Source organism: Bos indicus, chromosome 3, assembly GCF_029378745.1.
Source record: "Bos indicus isolate NIAB-ARS_2022 breed Sahiwal x Tharparkar chromosome 3, NIAB-ARS_B.indTharparkar_mat_pri_1.0, whole genome shotgun sequence".
Classification (NCBI taxonomy): domain Eukaryota; kingdom Metazoa; phylum Chordata; class Mammalia; order Artiodactyla; family Bovidae; genus Bos; species Bos indicus.
The window spans coordinates 91,206,556-91,213,206 of NC_091762.1; the positions used below are offsets into that span (position 1 = coordinate 91,206,556).

The following is a 6,651-nucleotide window of genomic DNA, read 5'->3' on the forward strand; positions in this document are numbered from 1 at the left end:
TAGCAAAGGAAATGGGTGAGATGGGAATTAAGCATTTATTGAGCATTTGCTAAGTATCAGGACTACATGGTTTCCAAATGTGGCTTCATTTACTCCTCCAACAACTCTCTGAAGTAGTTGTTCTTTTTCTTTTTATAGAAGCAGGAATAAATCTTACAACAGCCCCCGGTTACGATCCTGACTCTACCATTTATTAGCTGTGTGCCTCTGGGGATACTTCCAGCCTCTCTGGCCCTGTAATCGTTTTAGTTCATCGCTTTGCCTCCTAGGGCTTTGAAGACAACAAGTGCATTCCCTCTGAGATTTTTCTTATCTCCAAGCACACATCACCAGCTATTTTCAATGTCTTTCATGGTACAGTGGTCAAGGGCATTGGCTCTAGCATTAGAATAACCAGAGTTTGTCCCTAACCATGTCGTCTTGTGCACAAGAGACTTAACCTCTCTGAATGTTGGCTTTCCTATCTGTGTGACGTGGGATACTCATCATCCCACAGAGTTGTTGTGAAGATTAAATAATATCACAAGTGTAAGCACCTCACACCATGGCACACAGTAGGTCCTCATGAGATGCTGCTGCTTCTGGCTTTGAGTTCCTCCTCCCTCCACCATTTCAACTGAATTCAAGCCAGATTGCTGGTGTCTGATTCCCATCATGTGACATCAGAACTGGACATTCTCTGGACCACTTTGTTTTCCAGAGAACATCACAATCTGCCATGTCAGCCCAGATCCTGCCTCTTGAGGAGAAGGAAGGATCCGGAGCATGTGAATAGGACTAGGGTCATACCACTTCCAGGAACCCACACAAGATCTGCTGATAAATCATGACTCAAGAACTGGTGATAAATAAACTGATGTTTACTCTAAACACAAGAGCAAAGACAGTGATTTGATCTAAATAGTTGGATTTTTGTTACATTAACTGTTTAAGAGCAACCATTGGGGAAGCCTTCTCCATCCCAGGAGAATTAGTGAGCATAACACCAGGAAGCAGATCACCACCCTGGGGTACTTTCTTAAGTCTCAGAGGACATTTTTTCCCACATAAATGTTCTAAAATCACAATGCATCTGATAATCAATGGACAGTAATAATCATTTAAAATAGTGCCAAGTTCCTCCTTCCAAGAATTTATGATTAAATTGATGATGGGGCTCTCTTGGGCAGCACACATACTAAAATTGGAATGATATAGACAAGTTGACACAAGATTGCACAAGGATGGTATACAAATTTGTGAAATATTCCATATTTTTTAGAGAAAAAACTTATGGTTGCCAAGGGGGTGGGGGGTGAGGGAGAAATAGATTGGGAGTTTGGGATTAGCAGGTGCAAACTGTTTTGTGTAGAAAGGATCAATCACAAGATCCTACTGTATAGCACAGGGAATTATATTCAATATCCTACAACAGGCCATAATGGAAAAGAATATGAAAAAGAAGGTATAACTGAGTCACTTTGCTGTACACCAGAAACTAACACAACATTCTAAATCAACTGCACTTCAATAAAATAATTTTTAAAAAATAATAAAATAAATTGATGATGAACAGTAGAAGAGGCAACTGTTAACTGAGTACCCACTATCTACTAGATCCAATGCTGTGTTCCAGATCCTTTCATTTTCATTGCTTTCTTTTATAAAATGCTCTTTCAGAATGTATTTTCCCTTTATAAAAATTAATAAACACTGAAGATAACTTTAAAAATACAGGCAACTCAAGTATCCTGGAGTTCCCCAGTAACGAGACATCTAAAGAGCTCCTTCAGAATCTAAGGGGCTGTAACACTGTGAAAATATCAACTTGCATAATTGTAGGAACAAAACCATACTCCACCCACATTACCACCAGCTATTTCTGAAGATCCCAGGATAACTTACATTCTTTTGGTAGTCCCCTCTCTCTGCAACCTCTGCTCCAAGCTTCTCTACCATTCAATTCTGCCCATTCAAGCTTCCCCAAGCTGCCACTGCACCTTCCCTGGCCTTCCCACACCTAAACATTGATCTTCCCTTAATTTCCCAAAGTACAGGTGATGCTATACCTGAGTGTTTGACCAACTCTACTCAAGCCCTGACGGGACTACAAGGGCACTACAACACTGAAAAGTAAAATAGAAAAATGAATCCCAGATGGCACTGAATCCAAAGACCAATGTCCTTAGTCTATATAAGGGACCACCATCCTCAACCAAAGCAGCGTGCCATTTTGCTCCATCTGGGCTAACCTCATGAAAGAGAATTCCCTCTTACCTCCTCTCCCCTGGGTTCCATGGCCCCAGTTCTCTCCCTCTGGATACTGCAGAAGAAGCCCAGAATATATTTCTATATTAGTTGAGATAACACTAGCTACTTTAACGGCAAAGCTCTGACATCCCAGGGGTTTAAAAGAAAAATTCTGTCTACCCTTACAAAGTCCAGCCAATGAGAGGCAGGGCTCACAGAGCTGTACTCCATAGAATCGTACACAGACCCAGGCTCAGAGGATCTGCTGTCTTCTACACAGCTTGCTCTGGACATCAACACCCAGTCTAAAGACAGGGCAAGCGAAGGAATCATGTGTAAATGATTTATTTATGTGGCCAGTGTTGCAAGTGGCATGTGAAATTTCCACCCATATTCCATTAACCAGAACACATGGCCGTGCTTTATTGCAAAAAAGGCTGGGAAACATAAAACAACTTGTGCCCAAAAGGAAAAGGAAGCAGATTTCTCAAACAATAGTCACTCTGCCACAGGCACTATTATCATGTGCCCGTACCCAGGAAGCCAACAGCACCTTCTAGATGATGATGCAGAGCAATTTACCACCTATTCCTTTTGCTTCAGGGCTTCCCTGGTGGCTCAGACAGTAAAGAATTCATCTGCAATGTGAGAGACCTCGGTTCGATCCCCGGGTTGGGAAGATCCGCTAGAGGCGGGGCATGGCAACCCACTCCAGTATTCTTGCCTGGAGAGTCCCCATGGACAGAGGAGCCTGGCAGGTTACAGTCCATGGGGTCGCAGAGTCAGACACAACTGAGCAACTAAGCAGACACTCTACTTCAAGCTCTCCTGACAGACTGGTCTGGCCATGCTGCTCCAGAACCAAAAGCCGATTTCAGTATTTTTCCTAAACAGTAAAGAAATCTCCCTCCTGAAAGAAATCAAAGAGGATACTAATAGATGGAGAAATATACCTTGTTCATGGATTGGAAGAATCAATATAGTGAAAGTGAGTATACTACCCAAAGCAATTTATAGATTCAATGCAATCCCTATCAAGCTACCAAAGGTATTCTTCACAGAGCTAGAACAAATAATTTCACAATGTGTATGGAAATACAAAAAACCTCGAATAGCCAAAGCTATCTTGAGAAAGAAGAATGGAACTGGAGGAATCAACATACCTGACTTCAGGCTCTACTACAAAGCCTCAGTCATCAAGACAGTATGGTACTGGCACAAAGACAGAAATATAGATCAATGGAACAAACTAGAAAGCCCAGAGATAAATCCACGCACATATGGACACCTTATCTTTGACAAAGGAGGCAAGAATATACAATGGATTAAAGACAATCTCTTTAACAAGTGGTACTGGGAAAACTGGTCAACCACTTGTAAAAGAATGAAACTAGAACACTTTCTAACACCATACACAAAAATAAACTCAAAATGGATTAAAGATCTAAACATAAGACCAGAAACTATAAAACTCCTAGAGGAGAACATAGGCAAAACACTCTCCGACATACATCACAGCAGGATCCTCTATGACCCACCTCCCAGAATATTGGAAATAAATAAACAAATGGGACCTAATTAAACTTAAAAGCTTCTGCACAACAAAGGAAACTATTAGCAAGGTGAAAAGGCAGCCTTCAGAATGGGAGAAAATAATAGCAAATGAAGCAACGGACAAACAACTAATCTCAAAAATATACAAGCAACTCCTACAGCTCAACTCCAGAAAAATAAATGACCCAATCAAAAAATGGGCCAAAGAACTAAATAGACATTTCTCCAAAGAAGACATACAGATGGCTAACAAACACATGAAAAGATGCTCAACATCACTCATTATCAGAGAAATGCAAATCAAAACCACTATGAGGTACCATTTCACGCCAGTCAGAATGGCTGTGATCCAAAAGTCTACAAGCAATAAATGCTGGAGAGGGTGTGGAGAAAAGGGAACCCTCTTACACTGTTGGTGGGAATGCAAACTAGTACAGCCACTATGGAGAACAGTGTGGAGATTCCTTAAGAATCTGGAAATAGAACTGCCTTATGATCCAGCAATCCCACTGCTGGGCATACAAAATGAGGAAACCAGAAAGGAAAGAGACACATGTACCCCAATGTTCATCGCAGCACTGTTTATAATAGCCAGAACATGGAAGCAACCTAGATGTCCATCAGCAGATGAATGGATAAGAAAGCTGTGGTACATATACACAATGGAGTATTACTCAGCCATTAAAAACAATACATTTGAATCAGTTCTAATGAGGTGGATGAAACTGGAAATTATTATACAGAGTGAAGTAAGCCAGAAAGAAAAACACCAATACAGTATACTAACGCATATATATGGAATTTAGAAAGATGGTAACAATAACCCTGTGTACGAGACAACAAAAGAGACACTGATGTATAGAACAGTCTTATGGACTCTGTGGGAGAGGGAGAGGGTGGGAAGATTTGGGAGAATGGCACTGAAACATGTACAATATCATATATGAAACGAGTCGCCAGTCCAGGTTCGATGCATGATACTGGATGCTTGGGGCTGGTGCACTGGGACGACCCAGAGGGGTGCTATGGGGAGGGAGGAGGGAGGAGGGTTCAGGATGGGTAACACATGTATACCTGTGGCAGATTCATTTCAATATTTGGCAAAACTAATACAATATTGTAAAGTTTAAAAATAAAATAAAATTTAAAAAAAAAAGAAATCTCCCTACAAAAATAAAAAATCAATTCTGCTGCCAACTCTAGAACTCAGAAATACTTGCTATTGTTTTCATGTGTGTTTGTCCCCCTACATAGAAAAAATGTTTAAAGAAATTACTCATAATCTTATAACTCTAATAATTTTAATGTATTTCTTTCCTTAATATTTCTAGATGCTCAAATCTTGTATAAACTTCAAAGTCTTGTTCCAGTGATATATCTTTCTTGAGCCTGAGGCTCAGAGAGATTAAGTAACTTGCCAGAGGTCACACAGCTAGGAAACAGTAGAACCAGATTTTGAACCATGCTTTCACCCCAGAGTTAAGACTCTTGCCAATGCAGCATGCTGCCTCTGGATATTCCTTGTAACTGTCCCTGGCCTTTTACTCACTCATGTCTGCTGGATGGTAATTATCTGTGTCTAAAATTACCCCCAAATTTGTGAAGCATTCCATATATTATGGTTAGGGTTAGTGACTTCTGTAAAAAACCTTATCTTCCCAAGTGTCACCTTTGATTCCTCTTTGCAACCAGAGGCTTCCCTGATGGCTCAGTTGGTAAAGAATCCTCCTGAAATGCAGGAGACCCCAGTTCAATTCCTGGGTCGGGAAGATTCCCTGGAGAAGGGATAGGCTACCCACTCCAGTATTCTTGGACTTCCCTTGTGGCTAAGCTGGTAAAGAATCCTCCTGCAATGCGGGAAACCCGGGTTTGATCCCTGGGTTGGGAATATCCCCCAGAGAAGGGAAAGGCTACCCACTCCAGTATTATGGCCTGGAGAATTCCATGGACTGTATGGGGTTGCAAAGAGTCGGACACGACTGAGTGACTTTCACAAGGCTTGGCTTATAATAGCTGTTTAATTCTCTACTGCCCAAAGAAGCAAACATCAAATTGGAAGCTACCTAAAAGGTTCTGCTCCAATCTACTGCCCAATTCACAGCCCTCCTTCTCATGTCACCCATGACCACAGCACAGACTTTGTTCATTTCCATCACCACAGATCCAATCCAAGTTCATTTTCCCCTCCACCACCGTGTGACTTTGGACAAGTTACTGAACTCTCACTTTGTGAAACTCAAATGAGTTAACACACAGCACATTGATAAATGGTAATGATTGTATGATTGTTGTATTGGCCAAGAAGTTCATTCAGGTTTTCCATACATCTTATGGGAATAATATTACTTATTAATATTATTACTTGTTTTAATATTAATTTATTACTATTCATATTATTACTTATTATTAGCACCAGTATCCACCCTCTGATTTTTCCAAATTGCTTACCATAGAAAGAAGTGACTTAAAACTTTAAGGGTTGGCAACAAAAAGGAGGTGAGATTTTGAGTGGCTTCTCATGACCCTCGGAGAACAGAGTGGTGCAAGTACACTTTGGGGGAATTCTTGACCCTTCTAAAATCCCATTAAACCTAAACACACATCTGTTAGCACACACCAAGCATGCAGTGTCTGCTTTCACCCAGCACTGAGTAGTACAAGAAGGAATATTATATCCAGTAACTCATATGGAACTATTTATCCCCAATCACTTTGTGCTTTCCCTTCAACTTTTCCATAGTCTTTAGTTTCAAAGGCCATTTTAGAATGACTAAATTTCCTTGCAAAGTAAGACCCCCCTGCCCCCACCAAAAAAAAAAAAAAGAGAGAGAGAGAGATTGTTTTAGGAAAATCTCCTCGGGGTGTAGG

At 40.8% G+C, this 6,651-nt stretch overlaps 1 non-coding gene across 1 annotated transcript; it reads left to right on the forward strand.

Annotated features, from left to right (window-relative positions):
- The first annotated feature begins 1,153 nt into the window (after positions 1–1,153).
- Positions 1,154–1,258, forward strand: LOC139182368 (U6 spliceosomal RNA). The gene has a single exon (XR_011566035.1). It is a non-coding gene; the product is annotated as a U6 spliceosomal RNA (small nuclear RNA).
- Positions 1,259–6,651: the final 5,393 nt, after the last annotated feature.